This window comes from Epinephelus fuscoguttatus, linkage group LG11 (genome assembly GCF_011397635.1).
Source record: "Epinephelus fuscoguttatus linkage group LG11, E.fuscoguttatus.final_Chr_v1".
NCBI classification, from domain to species: Eukaryota; Metazoa; Chordata; class Actinopteri; order Perciformes; family Serranidae; genus Epinephelus; species Epinephelus fuscoguttatus.
This window is the reverse complement of record NC_064762.1, coordinates 43,112,629-43,133,479: the sequence shown is the minus strand read 5'-3', so window position 1 is coordinate 43,133,479 and position 20,851 is coordinate 43,112,629. Positions and strand designations below refer to the sequence as shown.

At 43.3% G+C, this 20,851-nt stretch overlaps 1 long non-coding RNA gene across 1 annotated transcript; it reads left to right on the top strand.

Annotated features, from left to right (window-relative positions):
• Window positions 1-2,492: 2,492 nt before the first annotated feature.
• On the top strand, window positions 2,493-7,080 carry LOC125897430 (uncharacterized). Its single transcript, XR_007450420.1, has 3 exons — window positions 2,493-4,807; window positions 5,610-5,762; window positions 6,840-7,080. It is a non-coding gene; the product is annotated as an uncharacterized LOC125897430 (long non-coding RNA).
• Window positions 7,081-20,851: the final 13,771 nt, after the last annotated feature.

Sequence of the window (20,851 nt, the reverse complement as noted above, 5' to 3'; positions counted from 1 at the left end):
TAGGCTTCATAGATAATTTCAACTTGTTCTGGAATTGCCAATCCTTGTTAAAACCCGACGGTATCCATCCAAACAGACTCGACAGCTCCATGTGAAAAGCCAACCTGCAGCACGCTGTCCAATCACACCCACATCACTGGCTGTTTACTCACCTCACCCACTCACATGCACAGGTCCCTCCCTCTTCTCCTGTGCCTTCTCAGTATACTACTGTCTCCATCTACTCCCCCTAGAGGCCACTGCTGTCACTACACCCCTCTGCTGCTGCTTTCCCCATTGCAACCACTGTAACTGTCAGACCCTTCCGTCCTCAGTCCACTTTCAAAGCTGTAAATAAAAATAACCTCTCCTACATAAAACTGAGTGCCTCTGCCCCCTCATCTCACAAGCATGATAACACCAGTGCCAGTTTCAGACCGTTACACATCCGCTCACTCACGAGCAAGGGTCAGCTCATACAGCATCTTACAATATCACGGACCATAAGCTTGATTTTCTCTGTTTAACAGAAACGTGGCAACTGCCTAATGATTTTACTCCACTTAATGTATCCACTCCCCCCGGATTTATTTATAACTGTCAACTGCATGACTCTGGCAGGGGAGGAGGTCTCGCGATGTTCTATCGTGAGAAGTAGAAAGTCCTTCCGGTTTCTACCAGGGGTGGGAGTAACGAATTACAAAAACTCACGTTACTGTAATTAAGTAGTAGTTTTTTAAGTAATTTTTTTGGGTGCTTGTACTTTTATGAGTATTTTTTTCAAGTGTGTAATTTTACTCATACTTGAGTACAATTTACACCATGTAATCTACTTCGCTACTTTTAAAATCATAAGTCGCTACTTAGTACGCCCACAATTAATTTAATATTCAAACCTTTCATTTGTATCTTAGTAGCCAATAAGGCTGTCCTATCATGACCACGCCAATTAATCTATGACTTAAGGAAAGGACAACTCTGCTGCAGCAGGCACAAGTGTCTGGCAGTAACATACCTACACAGCGGAGTAGAGACTAAGATTTGGAGACAAAGAAGCCAAAATGGAGACAGAGGACAATGCTGTCAACAGTGAAAATGATGAAGAAAAGATGGAGGACGAGTGCCGTGGCCGTACCTGGAGGAATTGTTCATGTACAGAGGGAGAAAAGGAGACAGCGTCCAGATGCAGTGCAAACTTTGTATGACCTCTACGGTGATATCAGCTTACAAGACTTCAGCGTCTAATCTCAAAAAACACATTGCGGATAGAGGTTTTACTACCATACTTGGTAACACTTTACAATAAGGGTCCCTTAATTAACGTTAATTAATGCATTATTATGCATTAATTAACAGTTTAATAATATTTAAATAACCATTATAAAGTATTACTTAACATTAATTAACATATTAGTAAATGCATTAATAAGCAGTTAATTAATGCCTACTGCTCAGTTAATTAATACATTATTACACATTAGTAAAAGTTACATAATGTAATTAGTTATACTTATGTATGCATTACTTAGCATTAATTAATACATTACTTAATATATTAGTAAAAAGTTAATAATGTCTCTAGTAATCATTTACTAAAGGTGTTTATTTGGAGTGAATAAGCATTAAGTAACAGCTACCTAATACATCTACTAATCATTCACTAATGGTGTACATGTTAGATGGATGGGCATTGATAAACAATTATTTAGAGTCTTAAGTAATCCTTTACTAATGCTGTGCTGTGTATGTCATCAGGTAGCCCTGACCTAACCTTAAGTAAGGTATTGCTTAACATTAGTAACCTGACAGAAACCTTAATAAATGTATAGGAGTGCCTCATAAGCATTACTTAACCATAGTTAACCATTACTGAATGCTTTTTGGACCCTTATTGTAAAGTGTAACACATGTATCCCTTCGGTAACACATTATAAATGCTTAACTGCCTCATAAGCATTACTTAACCATAGTTAACCATTACTGAATGCTTTTAGGACCCTTACTGTAAAGTGTAACACATGTATCCCTTAGGTAACACGTTATAAATGCTTAACTGCCTCATCAGCATTACTTAACCATAGTTAACCATTACTGAATGCTTTTTGGACCCTTATTGTAAAGTGTAACGCATGTAGCAATCACATATAAAGAATTTTACACATTTTATTTAAAACAGAATAAAACAGATTATCACAGATAACATCTCAACTCACACAGAGGAGAGCTTTGAACGAACATGAACATCTCTTATTTAGTATCATGAAAATATGGTGAGGAGGCATGAACATAGCAGCACAGTGTGTATATGTGTGTGTTTATGCTGCAGAGCCCAGGCTGCCCTCTGTTTACCCTGCCTGGAAATGTCCGCTCCCTGTCGATCAGTCTTCCCGCTCAGTCAGTCTACCCGTCTGTCTATCTACCCAATCTGTCAATCTCCCTGTATGTCAGTCTACTTGTGTCAGTCTACCCCTGTCAGTTTCCACACTGTCTCCTCCCTTTCAGTCTCTCACTGACCCCACCGTCAGTCTCCCCACTGCCTGTCTGTCTGTCAGTCTCCCCACTGTCTGTCTGTCTTGTCAGTCTCCCCACTGCCTGTTAGTCTACCTGTATTTCAATCTCATGTCATGGAGTAGCCTGCCTAGCGGACCATGTCGATGCTTTCCTCCAAGCCACGCGTGTCACTCAATGACATAAAGGTGGTCTATGAGCAGCTGCTCAGTGCGGTTTCCCCTTAATCTCCATACTATCTCTTTATATGACCTCCATGCCCTTTCGATGTGCTGGGTGTGGGCCCCTGTCTCAGCATTGACATAAGAGACACTGTGATTTACTGTGAAATGCCTGTATCCCAGCTGCGGCAGAGCATTTCGATAGGCTCGCCACTCATCACTGATGACACATGAGCCCCTTTTGACATGATGAGCTATGAGTGGCACCAGTTCCCTCCTCCCCCTCTTCTCCACCAAGCGAAGCACCGGCTTCCCTGACGTCTTTGAGGGGGCTGCCCTGGCTGTCTTTGTCCTGGCCACCTCCAAGTTCTTTGCACCCCCAGCATCCCGAACACCCACTTCCTCCGCTTCCAGCCCCCCAGCCATCCTGCCCCTTCCATACTATGTTTTGGGAAAAATGACAGAACAAGAAACAAGAGGTTATTAACATTGTGTCCAATAAATTAATAATGATAGCGGGAATAGGGGGAACTTCATTTTCATTAAAGGTGCAATATGTAGTTTTACAATTGAGAGGACGATCAACGATGGGTTTTTTTCTTGATGATGCTTGCTGATGTTATTATACACATACACACATGCTGCTACAGCTGTGCAGCGCCACATCCATTGTGCTTTGGCTCAGCTGATCGGCGCTCAGACGGAGGTTAGATCTTGCAGTTTTGAACTCTTTTTATACACACAAAGTACAGCCAAATACCAGGCTAAAAAATACAGTATAGATCTCCACATGTGGACGGTTGACCAGAGCATGTGAGGGAAGTGAAGCAGGTCAGAATTTCCTTGCTCCTTGCTCACAGACCTGTCCAAAAAAAAGCAGCGTTGTACACTTAAACCCAAACCTGGCATCGTCAGAGTCCAGTATGAGTTTTGTTTCGGGTCTCTTCCCTCCCACAATTTGAATTATAATTGAATCAATTACATACTTTTCTATAACATGCAGATCCAGCTAGAAAACAAAGTGCTTGTGGGTCTGGCATGGATGGCCCCGGAGCGAAATTGGAGTGGGATAGAGCAGGAGTGCTGGTCCAACTTTTAAAATAAAAATCCTCAACCTGCTCCCCGCTGGAGACCGCATACGTGCACTGCGCCCAACTTTTACTGTTGCACTTGTATTTGGTGCCTCTTGCAACTTCAATTGGTAAATGTCTTTGACATAACATCTAAACTCTTCTTTCTAAACATATTTCTGATAATTGTAAATGATTTTGTAATGTTTTACCCCAAAATTCTGATCAAATTTTACATATTGAATCTTTAATTATTATTGAATATACTACACATTTATTTTTCCACATTGGTGATGTGGTTATAATAAGTCTCGTTTCCAGACTCTAATATTTCAAATTGATTGTCTGGGGAAGTTCCGCCTCAATTTTGTAAAAATAAGTGGGTGCCTGGGTGGAAACGTTTTGTGAGTTTTAAAAATACAGTTTTGCAAAACCAACCAACAGTGTTTTAGGGTGGACCATAGGGTAGAGCCATTCAATTAGTTTGAGGTGTTTCTTTGTGGGGGTTTTTTGCCTTCTGTCAGCTCTCTCAACTTGGTTGCTAACTTTAACCCACGCATGTTGTGCTCCTAAAATGAACCGTGCAGCTATGGATATAATGTTGGGCTATCCTGTTAAAAGTACTGTCCGTCCTGCCAGAAAACTCTACTCCTACAAGGCAAGCAGTTCGACTTGTTCCCCGCGATAACTCCTGAGTTCCGGTGCGCGCTAATGCTGCGTTCATGAAAACTCGGAACTCTGGATTTCCGCATTGAAAACTCCCATTTCTGTCTTCAAAGCGTTCCAGACATTGTTGTGTGATGTCAGACAACTGATTCTCCAAGAAGTCTCTGAATTTCCCGAGTGGGAGCACCAACATTTGGTCGGTGCATTTTTTAAAGTAGGAGGTCAGAAAAGCCTGAGTTCCGAGTTGGCTTGTACCCATCATAACTTTTTCTTCGCGTGCACTGACCGCTCAGACGCAGCATCCAGGGTGAAGAAGGACGACGTGTCTCAAGATGGATGAGCTTGACATCTAGCCTCCTCACAGGACCAGGCTAAACACAGAGAAGAAAAAAGCAGAAAAAGGAAATTCTTCTGGAAAACATGGTAAGATTAATCTAACTACGTTTAACAGTTAGCTCTTAATGTTAAATTTATGACACTTTTTTGCAAAGTTGCACAATTCAAGCTGTCATAGCAAATACATCATTCTGACAAAATGTCTTTGCAAAAAGATGGTGTCATATTTGACTGAGTGACACTTCAATAATGGAGAAGAAGAAGTTTATATTGGTACATTTCAAAGACTGACTTCTCAGTCATGTAACCGAAAGGGTGTGTAGAAGCTAATACTTACAGGCCTACACCTAGTAGAGGCTGACATTTTTTTGGGAATCCCTTGGGTGGGAATCAATTTTACTAGTCATCATGGGATTGGGATGGGACAGGATTATTTTTGTGGGAGTGGGATGGGACAGGAGTGAAAATCCACTCCTGTGTCACCCTCTAACACCCACCCCTTTACCTTACAAAAATAATACAGCAAAAGATAGAACACATTTGAAATTATTACTTTCATATCAGTAAACTTAAATTTCAGACCCTTATTTTAGAAGAAGATTTAGAGAATCACACTACACACAAATCTGAAAGTAATAATACAGTATCTGTAAACTTAAATTTCACTAATAACATGGAATGATGTATTTATAACAACATTAATGACAACATTCATCAAGATTCCTTCATGTGCTCTGTCATCTCTATGATGTGTCATGTCAGTCTCATCGCCCTTCAAATAAAGCGTTACTGCTAACGTTAACATTAGGGAACGAAGCTGGGATACACACCATAATTTAACCAGTCAAATTTAGATAATTTTGGAATTGCTATGTTCTGTTCTCAATAGGTGATAAGACTACAGAGGCCCCAACTGCCAAAGCTGCCATGGACACCCTGAGAAAGTAGAGGGACAAGTGGAAAGCACGTGCTGAGTTCCTGGAGGAAAAACTTTGAGATGTCACATCAGAACGTGATATTTGCAGGACTCAGCTCTCTGATGGTGAGTGAAGATTCTAGGCTACTTTCAGGATATTTGAATAAAATGGTCTTGGTATATTAGAACTGATATAAAAGAGTGACTGTAAATGTGGCTGAGAGAAAAAAAAATCAACAGAGCCCCCACACACACACACACACACACACACACAGACTGTGTCTGTGTTTATGCACCTGCATAAACATGCTATTCCACTCATCGAATAGGTGAGCAGAGGCTTTCTTTTGATCAAGAAAAAACATCAATTTTCACACACAAATACCAAGACCATTTTATGGTGTTCAGCTTTATTATTGCTATGCATTTTGCAAGGTAATAGATCCAAACCTTCACTGAAACTTGATGTGATGAATCTCTGCTGCCCCTGCTAGTTTTGGGGGGGGGGGTCACCAGACATAAAACCTGTTTTCCCTGTATTTTGAAGGTAGAGGCTTAGATTTATTAGGTATTCATGGAAAAAAATTACAGAAGAATTACAGTATATCAGAAGAATTACAGTATATCAAAAATATGTGGTTATAATGGGAGTCAATGGGGCAAATTTGGACATGAGGGTAAAGAGTGTAAGTTTTTTAAATGAACTCTCATTGTTCCAAAAACAATAATGCATCAAAATCAATGTTATCAATTATTGAAATAGTCAATGTTGTAATATTTTCATCCCAAATATTCCACTTTGAACCTAATATTTGAAAAATACTGCATATTTTGTGATTTTCCCATTGAAAAAAAAAAACAGGGGTTGTAAAAAAATATTTAAAAATTATAATAAACTTTATATCTATGGCTAGGTCTGAAGTTGTTGAAAAGATTTGGTGAAGGTGAGAATAAATATTTATTTATTACATTTTTATTGCACTTTTATGAGAGGGTAGTCAATGAGGCAAATTTGGACATGAGGGTAAAGAGTGTATATTAATATTATTATTAATTTTAAGGGATGCTCGGGGGGTTAAAGAATGATGGGTGTGTACGCTGTGGGTGCAAAAGCTGTGTCATAGCTGTGTTTGTTGTTGTAGGTGTTTGTATACAATAAGCAATCAAGCTGATGTAATCAACTATCAATCCTTGCATCCATAGCTTTGGCAAGTCTCAAGGGTGCTCAACAGTCCAGAAGAGAAGACAGTGATGATGAAGCGATGGGGCATCTGAGATGCAGCATGACAGTGAAGACGACAGTGAGGACGACTCTGAATCCAGCTCTGATTCGTCAGAGAGTTCTGATTCATCGCCGGACAGAAAGAGGAAGAAGAAGGGGAAAGGGAAGAGAAAGAAGAGTGGGAAGAAGAGAAAGAATAAGAAGGAGAAAAAGGCGAAGAAAAGTAAACATCGCTCTTGCCAGCGGGGTATGTGAAGCGTATTTCTTGGCTGGCTTGAGCTGTATGTGTTCTGTCTGTTGTCCCTACAAGTAGATCAATCACTCATCACACGCTGATAGAGGGGTGTACTAGAAGGACCAGTACGGTCTAAATCAATGTTAATTTCCAAAAATTATTCACCCCAAATGTGTCCATTTTTATTTAGCATTTCCCCCTCATTTTCTCCTAATTTAGTCTTTGCTAATTCCCTGTGTGTCATGGTGTTTCCTCACTATCCATGTACCTTGTGAGTTGGTGAAGTTGTGCCAGAAAACCCCTTTCTATACTGCGTTGAGGTGTCACATATGGGATCAGTGTGTCCCGCGGAACATTGAACATTGACAGTATAATACAATGATTGTGTTTTTTCTTCTCATCAATCTCATGATTCAAATGATACATTCCTTCTTGTTCTTATGTGTTTATATTCGTTGGAGGACCAGGTGATGTGGTGAAGTACAAGGAGGTCCTTGCCATTTTCCAGACGGGGAAGAATATGGCCAAATCTTTCGAGAAGTATGGAGTAGACAGACTTAGTATTGTGAAGACTGCAGCGATTGCCAAGCTCGCAATAGCTGCTCCAGAAGAATATGATCAGGTGGAGAAAGGGGGGGACGGTGGCAGACTTTGCAGAAAGATGCGAGGAGGTTACAAAGGCCAACCAAGTCATTCCTGGGGGGGGCGCGACTGACAGACAGGTGGGAGACATCAGGGAGACTGACAGGGATAGACAGACAGACAGTGGGGAGACAGACACTCAGACAGACAGACAGTGGGGAGACTGACAGACAGACAGACAGACAGACAGACAGACAGGCAGTGGGGAGACTGACGGGGGGGTCAGTGAGAGACTGAAAGGGAGGAGACAGTGTGGAAACTGACAGGGGTAGACTGACACAAGTAGACTGACATACAGGGAGATTGACAGATTGGGTAGATAGAAAGACGGGTAGACTGACTGAGCGGGAAGACTGATCGACAGGGAGCGGACATTTCCAGGCAGGGTAAACAGAGGGCAGCCTGGGCTCTGCAGCATAAACACACACATACACACACTGTGCTGCTATGTTCATGCCCCCTCACCATATTGTCATGATACTAAATAAGAGATGTTCATGTTTGTTCAAAGCTCTCTGTGTGAGATGAGATGTTATCTGTGATAATCTGTTTTATTCTGTTTTAAATAAAATGTGTAAAATTTTTTATCTGTGATTGCTTCAACTACATTTCAACTAATAGTGGTTAAGTAATGCACAGTGTTATCTAAGGGATACATGTGTTACACTTTACAATAAGGGTCCAAAAAGCATTCAGTAATGGTTAACTATGGTTAAGTAATGCTGATGAGGCAGTTAAGCATTTATAATGTGTTACCGAAGGGATACATGTGTTACACTTTACAATAAGGGTCCAAAAAGCATTCAGTAATGGTTAACTATGGTTAAGTAATGCTTATGAGGCACTCCTATACATTTATTAAGGTTTCTGTCAGGTTACTAATGTTAAGTAATACCTTACTTAAGGTTAGGTAAGGGCTACCTGATGACATAGGCATTAATTAAGTAACTGCTTATTAAAGGGAAATTTCGGTTTATTTCAACCCGTCTCCTGTCGTCCTAAATTTGGTTCAAGTGACTAGTGACATACAGATAATAGTTAGCATGTTAGCCGTTAGCCTAGATACAGCCGTAGCGTCAGACCTGTTAAAATGTAAGTGAACAGGCATCCCTTCAAGTGCAAAGTTAGTCCACTAAACAAGCTTTTTTTCCACAAAGACCGCCTCATATCGTTAGGATAAATGTCAGAGAACATATAGAAAACGACATGTAAACGTGTTGTCTTACCTTACCGGTGTGCTGCCATGTTTGTTTATCCCTCTAGCTCTGCTTTCCAAAGCGCAGCTGAAATATATCTCGCCAGCTCTAGATAAAGGATCCTGGATACTAACGTTAGTCCAGGTGGAGGTGTCTCGTCCTCGGTCACATCCAGACCTTGAAAATAAGGCTGCAACCGTGTTGAGCTGATGCTCCCAATTATTAAATGTTTATTTGTTATTTTGTGTTTATGTGCAAACTTAATGTAATGTAATGTTTAATGATTGATTGTTTCAGTTAATTGAGGACTGACTGATTAACTGACAGGCCAGCTGTCTGATTTCATTTGTGGGCGTGCTTAATAAAAGGCCTTGCACCTGCAGCTGAGCAGTTGTGTGTTGGTGAAAGGGGAAATGGCAGAGCGTCTCCGATTCACGTTTTTTAAAATTCTTTCATCCTTGGATTCGGTGCTTGATGTTTTAACTTCTGGATTCACAATGCTGTGCCGCTGTATAGCCCTACTTTGCCAACAGGTTATGGGCCCAGGGTAATCCAGAGACAGTTTAGCGTGTTTCCACCACGTGTGATGATTAGACGCTGTTAGCACCATGAGTAGAAGAATCGCAGGTGCAAGCCGCTGGTCTCGGCTCCTATTTGACAGTGATGAAAAGAATTATGAACTATGAGAGATGAAATTCTTGGGCCACCTTCGTCTGCAGGGCCTAAAAGACGTTGTTTTAAATGACCTCGACACGGAAGACGCAGAGGAGCTGCTAGTGGATGCAGCCAAGAATGCTGAGGCATATGCAGAACTTATACATTTTTTGGATGATAAAAGTCTATCTCTGGTAATGCGAGAGACGACGGGCGAGGAGCTCTGAAGATTTTGAGAGACTATTACCAAGGTAAAGGAAAGCCACGTATAATCAGCCTTTATACCGAACTGACATCACTTCAAAAGTCTGATAGTGAAAGTGTGACTGAGTATGTGATCCGCGCTGAGACTGCAATCACAGCGTTGAGAAATGTTGGTGAAACGTTAAGTGATGGACTACTGGTAGCTTTGGTTGTGAAGGGGCTGCCTGAGTCCTTCAAACCATTTGCGGTCCATGTCACACAGCGTGATGAGACCATGTCTTTTGCCGAGTTTAAAACAAAACTACGCAGCTACGAGGACACAGAGAAGATGCGGGCTGCAGCAACAGATGACAACGTGATGGAGGCGCGCATGCAGCAGCAGCAGAGAGGGAGACCGGCCAGCAGAGGTGACCGAGGAGCAGAGAGAGCAGCAGCTGACCTGGCGTGCTTCAAATGCGGCCTGAAGGGACACCTGGCCAGAGCCTGCCAGCGCAAGCTGTGGTGCAGTCACTGCAGGAGCACCACACACCGGGACACCACCTGCAGAAGGAAACAGCGCAGAGACCGAGACAACACACGCAAAGTTTCGGGGGAGACAGAGGACCAGGACAAAGAGTATGCCTTCCGAGTGAGCGAGGGGGCAACAGGTGTCAACGTGAGGGGCCTGATGGTTGACTGCGGGGCAACCTCGCATATCATCACAGATCTTGCCAAGTTCAAGAGGTTTGATGAGGAGTTCAAGGCCGAGACACACTGCGTGGAGCTGGCTGACGGCACGAGGTGCAAGGGGGTGGCAGAGCGCCGCGGCGATGCCGAGGTCTGTCTGATTGACAGCAGGGGCAGACATCTGAACACCACACTGAGGCAGGCCCTGTACATCCCATCTTATCCACAAGACATTTTTTCGGTGAAAGCAGCCACTGCCAGCGGAGCCACCGTCATCTTCAAGAAAGGGAAGGACGTTTTGATCCACAGAGACGGTACGAAATTCCACATTCATATACATGACAGACTATATTATTTGCACACAGTAAATAATGATGATGAATGTGATGACCAATGCAGGGGATTTTTGATATGCAAACATGGCATGAGATTATGGGGCACTGCAACTACAATGACATTCAAAGGTTACAAAGTGTTGTTGATGGCATGAAAATTAAAGGTCCAACAAGTAAACCTCCACATTGTGAAGTGTGCACTCTGGGGAGATTTTTCCAAACCAGAAACAGAGACCCTGATGTGAGAGCTAAAACACCTCTAGAGCTAGTACACACAGATTTGGCAGGACCAATCCACCCAGAGTCCATCACTGATGACTTTTCCAGTACAGTGTTTGTGTATTTCTTAAAGAGCAAAAGTGACACAGTACTAGCTACAGAGAAATTTCTAGCTGACATAGCCCCATATGGCAATGTCAAGTGTTTCAGATCTGATAATGGTACTGAATACACAGGAAGAGGTTACCAGGCTCTACTCATTAAACATGGGATTAGACATGAAACATCAGCACCTTACTCTCCCCACCAGAATGGCACTGCTGAGCGCAATTGGCGCACACTTTTTGATATGGCATGGTGCATGTTGATTGAAAGTAATCTGCCAAAACAACTGTGGACTTATGCAGTCCAGACTGCCGCTGTGGTGAGGAACAGGTGTTTTAATAAACGCACAAAGCAGACACCAATCCAAGCATTGACAGGCAGACAGCATAACCTGTCTAGAATGCAGAGGTTTGGGTCAGAATGTTTTGTTTACAAACAAGACAAAAGAAAACTAGATCCAAGGTGTGAAAAGTGTGTTTTCATTGGGTATGATAAAAACAGCCCAGCATGCATTGTCTACTTTCCTGACACTAAGAAAGTGCAAAAGCACAGGGTGGTAAAATTTGCGGCTAAAACAGGTGTAGAGCAGCAGACACAGACTAATTTAACACCTGTAGATGACTTTGTACAGTACACGTCCAGAAGACCAGATCACCGTGTCCCACTAGAACATAAGCCTGAAGTAAGCCACCAACCTGAAGTAAGTCACCACCAACCACAGCCAGTAGAGGTCAAGTGTGAGCCTGAGCCTAGATGTTACCCTACTAGAGAGAGGAGGATGCCAGACAGATACACAGATTGCAGAATGTCTAAATATGTGTCTGATGAGGAGACTGATCAAGTCCAGAGTAACATAGATTACTGTTATCGAGTCATGTGTAACATACCTGTTTCATTCACAGAAGCTGTAACCTCAGATAAATCAAGAGAGTGGGTCAGTGCAATGGATGAGGAAGTGCGTTCACTTAGAGAGAACAACACATTTACCCTAACCAGCTTACCCGGGGGTAAGAAAGCAGTGGGGGGTAGATGGGTGTATGCCATTAAAAACAATCTTGATGGATCTGAGATATACAAGGCCCAATATGTTGCCAAAGGATACAGTCAGAAGATGGGTGTAGATTATGAGGCGACATTTTCTCCTACAGCTAACTTGACTAGTATCAGAGTGCTGATGCAGAAAGCAGCACAGGAAAATTTGATTTTGCACCAAATGGATGTAAAAACAGCCTACTTAAATGCACCAATAGACTGTGAGATTTACATGGAACAGCCAGAAGGGTACGAGGTGAAATCTCACACAAATGAAAAGTTGGTGTGTAAGCTAGAGAGGTCACTGTACGGGCTTAAACAATCGGGCAGGAATTGGAACAAGGTTTTGCATGACTATCTAACCCAAAACAAGTTTGTACAGAACCAGGCTGACCACTGTGTTTACACAAGGGAAACAGAACATGATAAGATGATCATGAATATTTGGGTTGATGACTTAATCATTGCAGCAAGTGATGAAAATGCATTGAAGGTTGTGAAAGACATGTTTACAGCAAGGTTCAAAATGAAGGACTTGGGCAAACTTGGACATTTTCTTGGCATTGATTTTAACCAGAGTGACAACTGTGTAACAATGTCACAGACAAAGTATGTTGAAAAAATCCTGGAAAGGTTCAACATGCAGGATTGTAAGCCTAGATCCACACCGTGTGAACAAAAATGGAACTACACGGATGATGTAGCACTGATGGATGATGTCACAAGATACAGAGAGGCAGTAGGAAGCCTCATCTATTTGACTGTCTGTACCAGACCTGATTTAAGCTTTGTTGTAAGCAAATTGTCACAGGACTTTACTGAACCTACCGAACAGCAATGGGTTAAGCATGTACTGAGGTATCTCAAAGGCACACATAACAAAAGGTTGTGTTACAGGAAAAGTGATGAGAACCTGGGTATACAAGCATACAGTGATGCGGATTGGGCTGCTGATGTCAATGACAGACGAAGTACATCTGGTTATTGTATAAGCCTAACCAAGAGCGGCACTTTAGTGTCATGGAAAACCAAAAAGCAGCCAACTGTAGCACTGTCCACTTGTGAGTCAGAGTATATTGCACTTGCCGCTACCATCCAAGAGTGTCTGTACCTCACACAACTTTTAGAGGGCATAGATAAACATCTATATGCATTACCTAAGGTGTATGAGGACAACCAAGGTACTGCTGCCTTAGCCAAAAATCCTGTCAGTAGACAGAGATGTAAACATGTGGACATCAAGTACCACTTCATACGGTCCACTGTGAACAATGGGAAAATACTCTTAGAGTATTGTCTTACTGATCAGATGGTAGCAGATTTGATGACCAAACCTGCAACAAAATTTAAGTTGATTAAGTTTGCCAAGTTTATGTTTGGAGATAACTGAAAAAAAAAAAACCCTGAAAAAAACAAACAAAAAAAATAATAATAAAATGTATTTTTGTTTTTGACTTGATGTAATAATGTGAGAGCAAGTGGGGGTGTTGAGCTGATGCTCCCAATTATTAAATGTTTATTTGTTATTTTGTGTTTATGTGCAAACTTAATGTAATGTAATGTTTAATGATTGATTGTTTCAGTTAATTGAGGACTGATTGATTAACTGACAGGCCAGCTGTCTGATTTCATTTGTGGGCGTGTTTAATAAAAGGCCTTGCACCCACAGCTGAGTTCAGTTGTGTGCTGGTGAAAGGGGAAATGGCAGAGCGTCTCCGATTCACATTTTTTTAAATTCTTTCATCCTTGGATTCGGTGCTTGATGTTTTAACTTCTGGATTCACAATGCTGTGCCGCTGTATAGCCCTACTTTGCCAACAAACCGCTCCCATTCCTTGCAACAGAGGCATTCCTCTTCTGTGGGTACTGGGACACAGCATTCACAGGTACACCACCAATCTCCAGAGCTACGCAGCCTTGTGGCAGCCATTCCTCCTCTCTCGTCCTCTAACGTTACCTGTTGCGCCTCTCTCTCTCCTCCTCCTCCGTGCAGGCAACTATCAGGTTCTGCCTTCCAGCTGTTGCTGCTTGTTCAGGCATGAGATCGCTGCTTGTTCTCGCGATATTTCGGCCGCGCTTTGGAAAGCAGAGCTAAATTGTAAACAAACATGGCAGCACACCAGTAAGGTAAGACAACATATTTACATGTCGTTTTCTATATGTTCTCTGACATTTATCCTAACGATATGAGGCGGTCTTTGTAGGAAAAAAGCTTGTTTAGTGGACTAACTTTGCACTTAAAGGGATGCCCGTTCACTTACGTTTTAACAGGTCTGACGCTACGGCTGTATCTAGGCTAACGGCTAACATGCTAACTATTATCTGTATGTCACTAGTCACTTGAACCAAATTTAGGACGACAGGAGACGGGTTGAAATAAACCGAAATTTGCCTTTAAGGCATTTACTAATATGTTAATTAATGTTAAGTAATACATTATAATGGTTATTTAAATATTATTAAACTGTTAATTAATGCTTAATAATGCATTAAATAACGTTAATCGTTAGATTAATCAGAATCAGAATCAGAAATACTTTATTGATCCCCGAGGGGAAATTATTTATGTTACAGGTGCTCCTTGCAAAAGAGGAAAGATACATGAAAATATAAGAAATTTAAACAATAGTATTAACAAATATATCAATCAATCAATCAATCAAACTTTATTTGTATAGCACTTTTCATACATTAAAAATGCAGCACAAAGTGCTTCACAGAATAAAAACAAACAAAAATAATACATACATATTGAAAACCCGCCCCTCCCACCCCCACATATAAACACACACACACACACACACACAGTCAATATAGTCAATAGTTAAATAAACAGGAATTATTAACAAACATAAACGTAAATATATATATATATATATATATATATATATATATATATATACATATATATATATATATTGTAAACTGAACAAGATCATTTACACAAACAGAATATATACAGTCAGGGTGAATGGGGTTATTGCACAAGTTAAATTAAATCATTGGCCACAGGCAGGAATGATTTCCTGTGGCCCTCAGTGGTACATCTTGGTGGTATGAGTCTCCCACTGAAAGTACTCTTGTGCCTGACCAGCACATGGTGGAGTGGGTGTGAGACATTGTCCAAGATAGTTCGTAGCTTAGACAGCATCCTCCTCTCTGACACCACCATCAGAGACTCACACTCCGTGCCCACAACGTCCCGGGCCTTGCTGATCAGTTTGTTGAGTCTGTTGGCGTCCGCCACCCTCAGCCTGCTGCCCCAGCACACAACAGCATAGAGGATAGCACTGGCCACCACAGACTCATAGAAAATCCTGAGCATAGTCCGATAGATGTTGAAGGACCTCAGTTGCCTCAAAAAATAGAGATGGCTCTGGCCCTTCCTGTAGAGAGCGTTAGTGTTCTTAGCCCAGTCCAGTTCATTGTCAATGTGTACCCCCAGGTACTTATAGTCCTCTACAATGTCCACACTGACCCCCTGGATGGAAACAGGGGTCACCGGTGTCTTGGTCCTCCTCAGATCCACAGCCAGTTCCTTTGTCTTTGCCACGTTGAGCTGCAGATGGTTCTGCTCACACCATGTGACAAAGTTATCCACAACTGCCCTGTACTCATCTTCATCACCCTTGCTGATAAATCCAACTATAGCAGAGTCATCAGAAAACTTCTGAAGATGGCAGGTCTCAGTGCAATAGCTGAAGTCCGTGGTGTAGAGGGTGAAGAGGAAGGGAGAGAGGACAGTCCCCTGTGGGGCCCCGGTATTGCTGACCACTCTGTCTGACACACAGTGTTGCAAGCGCACATACTGTGGTCTGCCAGTCAAGTAGTCTACAATCCAGGACACCAGGGGGGCATCCACCTGCATTGCTGTCAGCTTATCACCCAGTAGAGCTGGACAGATGGTGTTGAACGCACTAGAGAAGTCAAAAACATGACCCTCACAGTGCTCGCCGGCTTATCCAAATGGGCGTAGACACGGTTGAGCAGGTAGATGATGGCGTCCTCAACACCAAGTCAGGGCTGATAGGCGAACTGAAAGGGGTCCAAAAGTGGCTTGACCATGGGCCGGAGCTGCTCCAAGACGAGTCTCTCCAGGGTCTTCATGATGTGGGAGGTCAACGCCACGGGTCTGTAGTCCTTGGGGCCACTGGGACGCGACGTCTTTGGCACAGGAACGAGGCAGGATGTCTTCCACAGCAAGGGGACCCTCTGGAGACTCAGGCTCATGTTGAAGACATGCTGAAGTACTCCACATAGCTGGGGGGCACAGGCTTTGAGCACCCTGGGGCTGACACCATCAGGGCCTGCAGCCTTATTTGAGTGGAGTCTCATCAGCTGTCTTCTCACATGGTCAGCAGTGAAGCATATTGTGGAGGTGACGACACGTGGGGAAGGGGTGTAGTCCTCATGATGGAGAGAGCAGTCAGTCTGACCACGGGGGGATGAGGTGTGAGGAGGAGGAGGAGGAGGAGGGGGGGTCAAGCAGGAGGGTGTTGAGGTGTGAGAGGGAGGAAGACAGACAGCAGAAGAGTCGGGGGGGGGGGGGGGCAGGTCCAGCAGTGTCAAATCTGTTAAAAAACAGATTCAGTTCATTGGCCCTGTCCATGCTGCCTTCAACTCTGTGGTTGTTGGTTCTGAAGCCAGGGATGGTCCTCATTCCACTCCAGACCTCTCTCATGTTGTTTTGCTGGAGTTTCCTCTCCAGCTTCCTCCTGTACCTCTCCTTAGCCTCCCTGATCTTCATCTTTAGCTCCCCCTGTATTGTTCTCACCTCCTCCCTGTTACCAGCTGTGAAGGCCCTCTTCTTTGCATTGAGGATGGTGGATTGAGATGTCCTTTGTTACCCACGGTTTGTTATTTGGGTAACAATGGACAGTCCTGGCTGGGACAGTGGAGTCCACACAGAAACTGATGTAGTCCGTGATGCATTCTGTGAGCCCGTCGATGTCCTCCCCATGTGGCTCACAGAGTGCCTGCCAGTCTGTCACACCAAAACAGCCCTGCAGTGTCTCATAAGCCTCCTCCGACCATCTCCTCACTGTCCTCATGGTCGCAGGCTGGCTCTTGACTAGTGGTACATAGCAGGGGTTGAGGTGCACCAGGTTGTGGTCTGACCTACCCAGAGGGGGGAGGGGGGAGCAGCTGTATGCATCTTTGGCGTTTGCATACAGCAAGTCCAGTGTCCTCTCCTCTCTGGTAGGGCAGCTCACATACTGTGTGAATGTGGACAATGTTGTTGCCATGGTAACATGGTTGAAGTCACCCGAGATAGCTATGAAGGCACTCGGGTATTTAGTCTGCAGGCGGGCTATGGCAGAGTGAATGACGTCACATGTCGACGTCGGGTTGGCAGAGGGGGGGATGTAAACAGTTGCAATAATGGCATGTGAAAACTCCCTGGGCAAATAATACGGCCTGAGTCCAACAGCAAACAGTTCAGTGTCCGGGCAACAGATACGTTCCTTAATGGAAATATGGTCCAGACTGCACCAGCGGTTATTTACTAGAACGGCAAGCCCCCCTCCTTTGCGCTTACCGCTCTCGGTGCAGTCTCAGTCGGCCCGAACAGTCTGGAAGACGCTGATGGAGACGTTGTTGTCGGGACTGTCCTGGTGAAGCCATGTCTCAGTGAAGCACATAAGACTACATTCCCGGTACTTCTGACTTTTGGCGACCGCTGTCAGCTCGTCCATCTTATTTGCCAGTGACCTCACGTTGCCCATGATGAGAGAGGGGAGACACGGCTTATATCTTCTCTTCTCCATAAGCCTCCGTTGTCTCAACCCTGCTTTTTTCTGCCACTGTTTACTTCCTCCCCTGCATCCTCTGTGTGTTTTCCTCCACAGTTCAGCTGGTAGCTCCGATGTTCCGGCCACCAAGCCGGCCGGCCTCAGCGCAATCAGCTGATCTCTGGAGTAAACAATGCGGCCGTGAAGTTGATGGGCAATGGTGCCAGGTCCGAATGAAATAAGTAATTCCAGGGTGAGGAAAACGAGTACAACTCTCTCAATCAGCATGTTTTGAGAGGGCGCAGTTTCAAAATGACAATCACAAAAAGCCAGCACAAATACCAAACTTAATAAAGCAAAAAAGTAAGAAAACCGAGAAAACAAGCAGGAGCGACTGCAACAGGCTGCACGCGCGGGCGCATGCGCATGCGCACTATGTCCAAGGGACCCTTATTGTAAAGTGTTACCCCAATACTTGCATGATTTTGCTTTCTTATTTTTCATGTGTGTTAAGGTTATTAGTTTGGCTCAGATAAGTCTTTTTTTTTTTTTTTAAAGATTTTTTTGGGGCATTTTTTACCTTTAATGGACAGGACATTTAAGTGTGAAAGGGCGAGAGAGAGAGAGAGAGGGGATGACATGCAGCAAAGGGCCAAAGGCTGGACTCGAACCCAGGCCGCTGTGGCAACAGCCTTGTACATGGGGCGCCTGCCCTACCACTAAGCCACCAGTGCCCCTTGGCTAAGCTAAGTCTGCAAAGATATTGTCACTGCCCTTGGTTTGCCTGATATTAAAATAAGATGGAGCTAGCTAACGTGTGCATGTGGGTGCATGCATAAGGATCCGTGTCATTGGTCCGACAGCCCATTAGTCCGACAGTCCGCGGTGCTGAACGGCTCCCGGTGGGCGTATTTTTACCTTGATGGCGCGCCACGACCGGCTCTGGGTCAGCTGGGAAAGGCTTGAGGCGAAGCAGGCTCACAGTTTATGTGTTTGTCACTTTCTTTTTCTTCCTTTTTTTTTGTTAAAGATATTTTTTAGGGCATTTTTCTGCCCTTAATTGGTAGGATAGTGAAGTGTGAAAGGGGGAGAGAGAAAGGGAGAGACAGCAAAGGGCCACAGGCTGAAGTCGAACCTGGGCTGCGGCAGCAACAGGCTTGTACATGGGGCGTCTGCTCTACCACTAAGCCACCAACGCCCCACTTTCTTTTTCATTTTAACCCACACCATGATCTTTTCCTAACCCTAACCAAGTGGTTTTTGTGCCTAAACCTAACCAGACCTTAATCACAGGGCATCATGATGATTTCGGAATGGACTTCAGAACAATGGGTTTAATATGGTCAGAACAATGGGATGTCGGACCAATGCGCTGTCGGACCAATGGGCAGTTCCCAATGCATAATTGAGCTACAATTCTTAGAAATGTTTTAGCTTAATATTTGGACAACTACCGTCATTACAATAAATTAAATCTGTAGTCCTTTAATACTCACAGGCCTACATTCAGCAGGCCTATATTTTGCGCTAGAGTGACGCTATGTTATATGAAACATTAGCCATGAAAATTAACCATGTCATGTTAGCTTGTCAGTAAGGGGGGTAAATAGTGCTCCAAATTTAGGCTGACGTTTAGCATGGAAAACAGGGCACGAGCAAGGGGTCCCTTGTTCTCTTACTTCAAGATACCTGAATGAAAATGTTTTTGTATGATAAGCGTTACCCTTTTACAGACACATCCACTTCACTCTAATCCCTTGTAGTTTTGTACAAAACCCACGCGGTTATTTTGCGTGCGGTATTTATGTAATATCACCTATTCTGTTTTATTATTCCTGCATACTGGGGTCCTTAAACAGTATTACAGTTGTATAAATTGGGGCTGACTGGAAAGCTGTGACTCTTGTGGCGTCAGTGAGCCCCGTGTATTCATGTGTGTGCCATGTGTTTACACTCTTGCCTCATAATAGTCATATCATTGCAGTAATTTCACTGTATAAGGTGAGCTGTTTTTGATTAAAAAACCTGGCACACAGGTTCCCAGCTCTCAGCTGACACTAGAGCCCAACTGATGTATCAGTTGATCAGTATCATTGGCCTGATATTGGTCTATCACAGTGACATGGATCTTAATCAGTATTGGCTTATATGTTGCCCGATGGTTTTTTTTTTTAACAGAACATAATGTGGGTTGTTTTTATTTGTTAGCTCTATGGGCAGCATTTTTTGTGTATTTGATCCCTTTTCTTAATTTAGTTATACATATATTTTGCTCTCTTTGTTTTTTTAGGACCTGACTGATACTGGATTTTTTCAATTCAATTTCAATTTTATTTATAAAGCCCAATATCACAAATTACAATTTGCCTCATGGGGCTTTACAGCATACGACATCCCTCTGTCCTTATGACCCTCGCAGTGGATAAGGAAAAACTCCCCAAAAAAACCCCTTTAACGGGGAAAAAAAACGATAGAAACCTCAGGAAGAGCAACTGAGGAGGGATCCCTCTTCCAGGACGGACAGACGTGCAATAGATGTCGTACAGAACAGATCAGCATAACAAATTAACAGTAATCCACATGACACAATGAGACAGAGAAAGAGAGAGAGAGAGAGATGCAGGTAATGACAGTAGCTTACAACAACATTATTGAAAGTAATAATATTATAGTTATAGTTCTGGCTACTGCGGTACAATATGTTGAAAGTATGTATTAATATCTGGCAGTATACAAGTGTGACAATAGTCATATGTGTATAATAACAGTAGAAGTATGACTAATGACTAATGATGGCAGCAGCAGCAGGAGGCATCTGGCAGGACCACGACAGCAGCACAACCACACACGTCACGCTGTCCAGGCACCACTGCGATATGAGTTAATCTGAGAGGCAGTGGAGCACAAAGGCTCCGGAGAAGAAGCCGAGTTAGTGACATCCAGAATGGCTGAGTTAGCAAGATGCAGTAATAG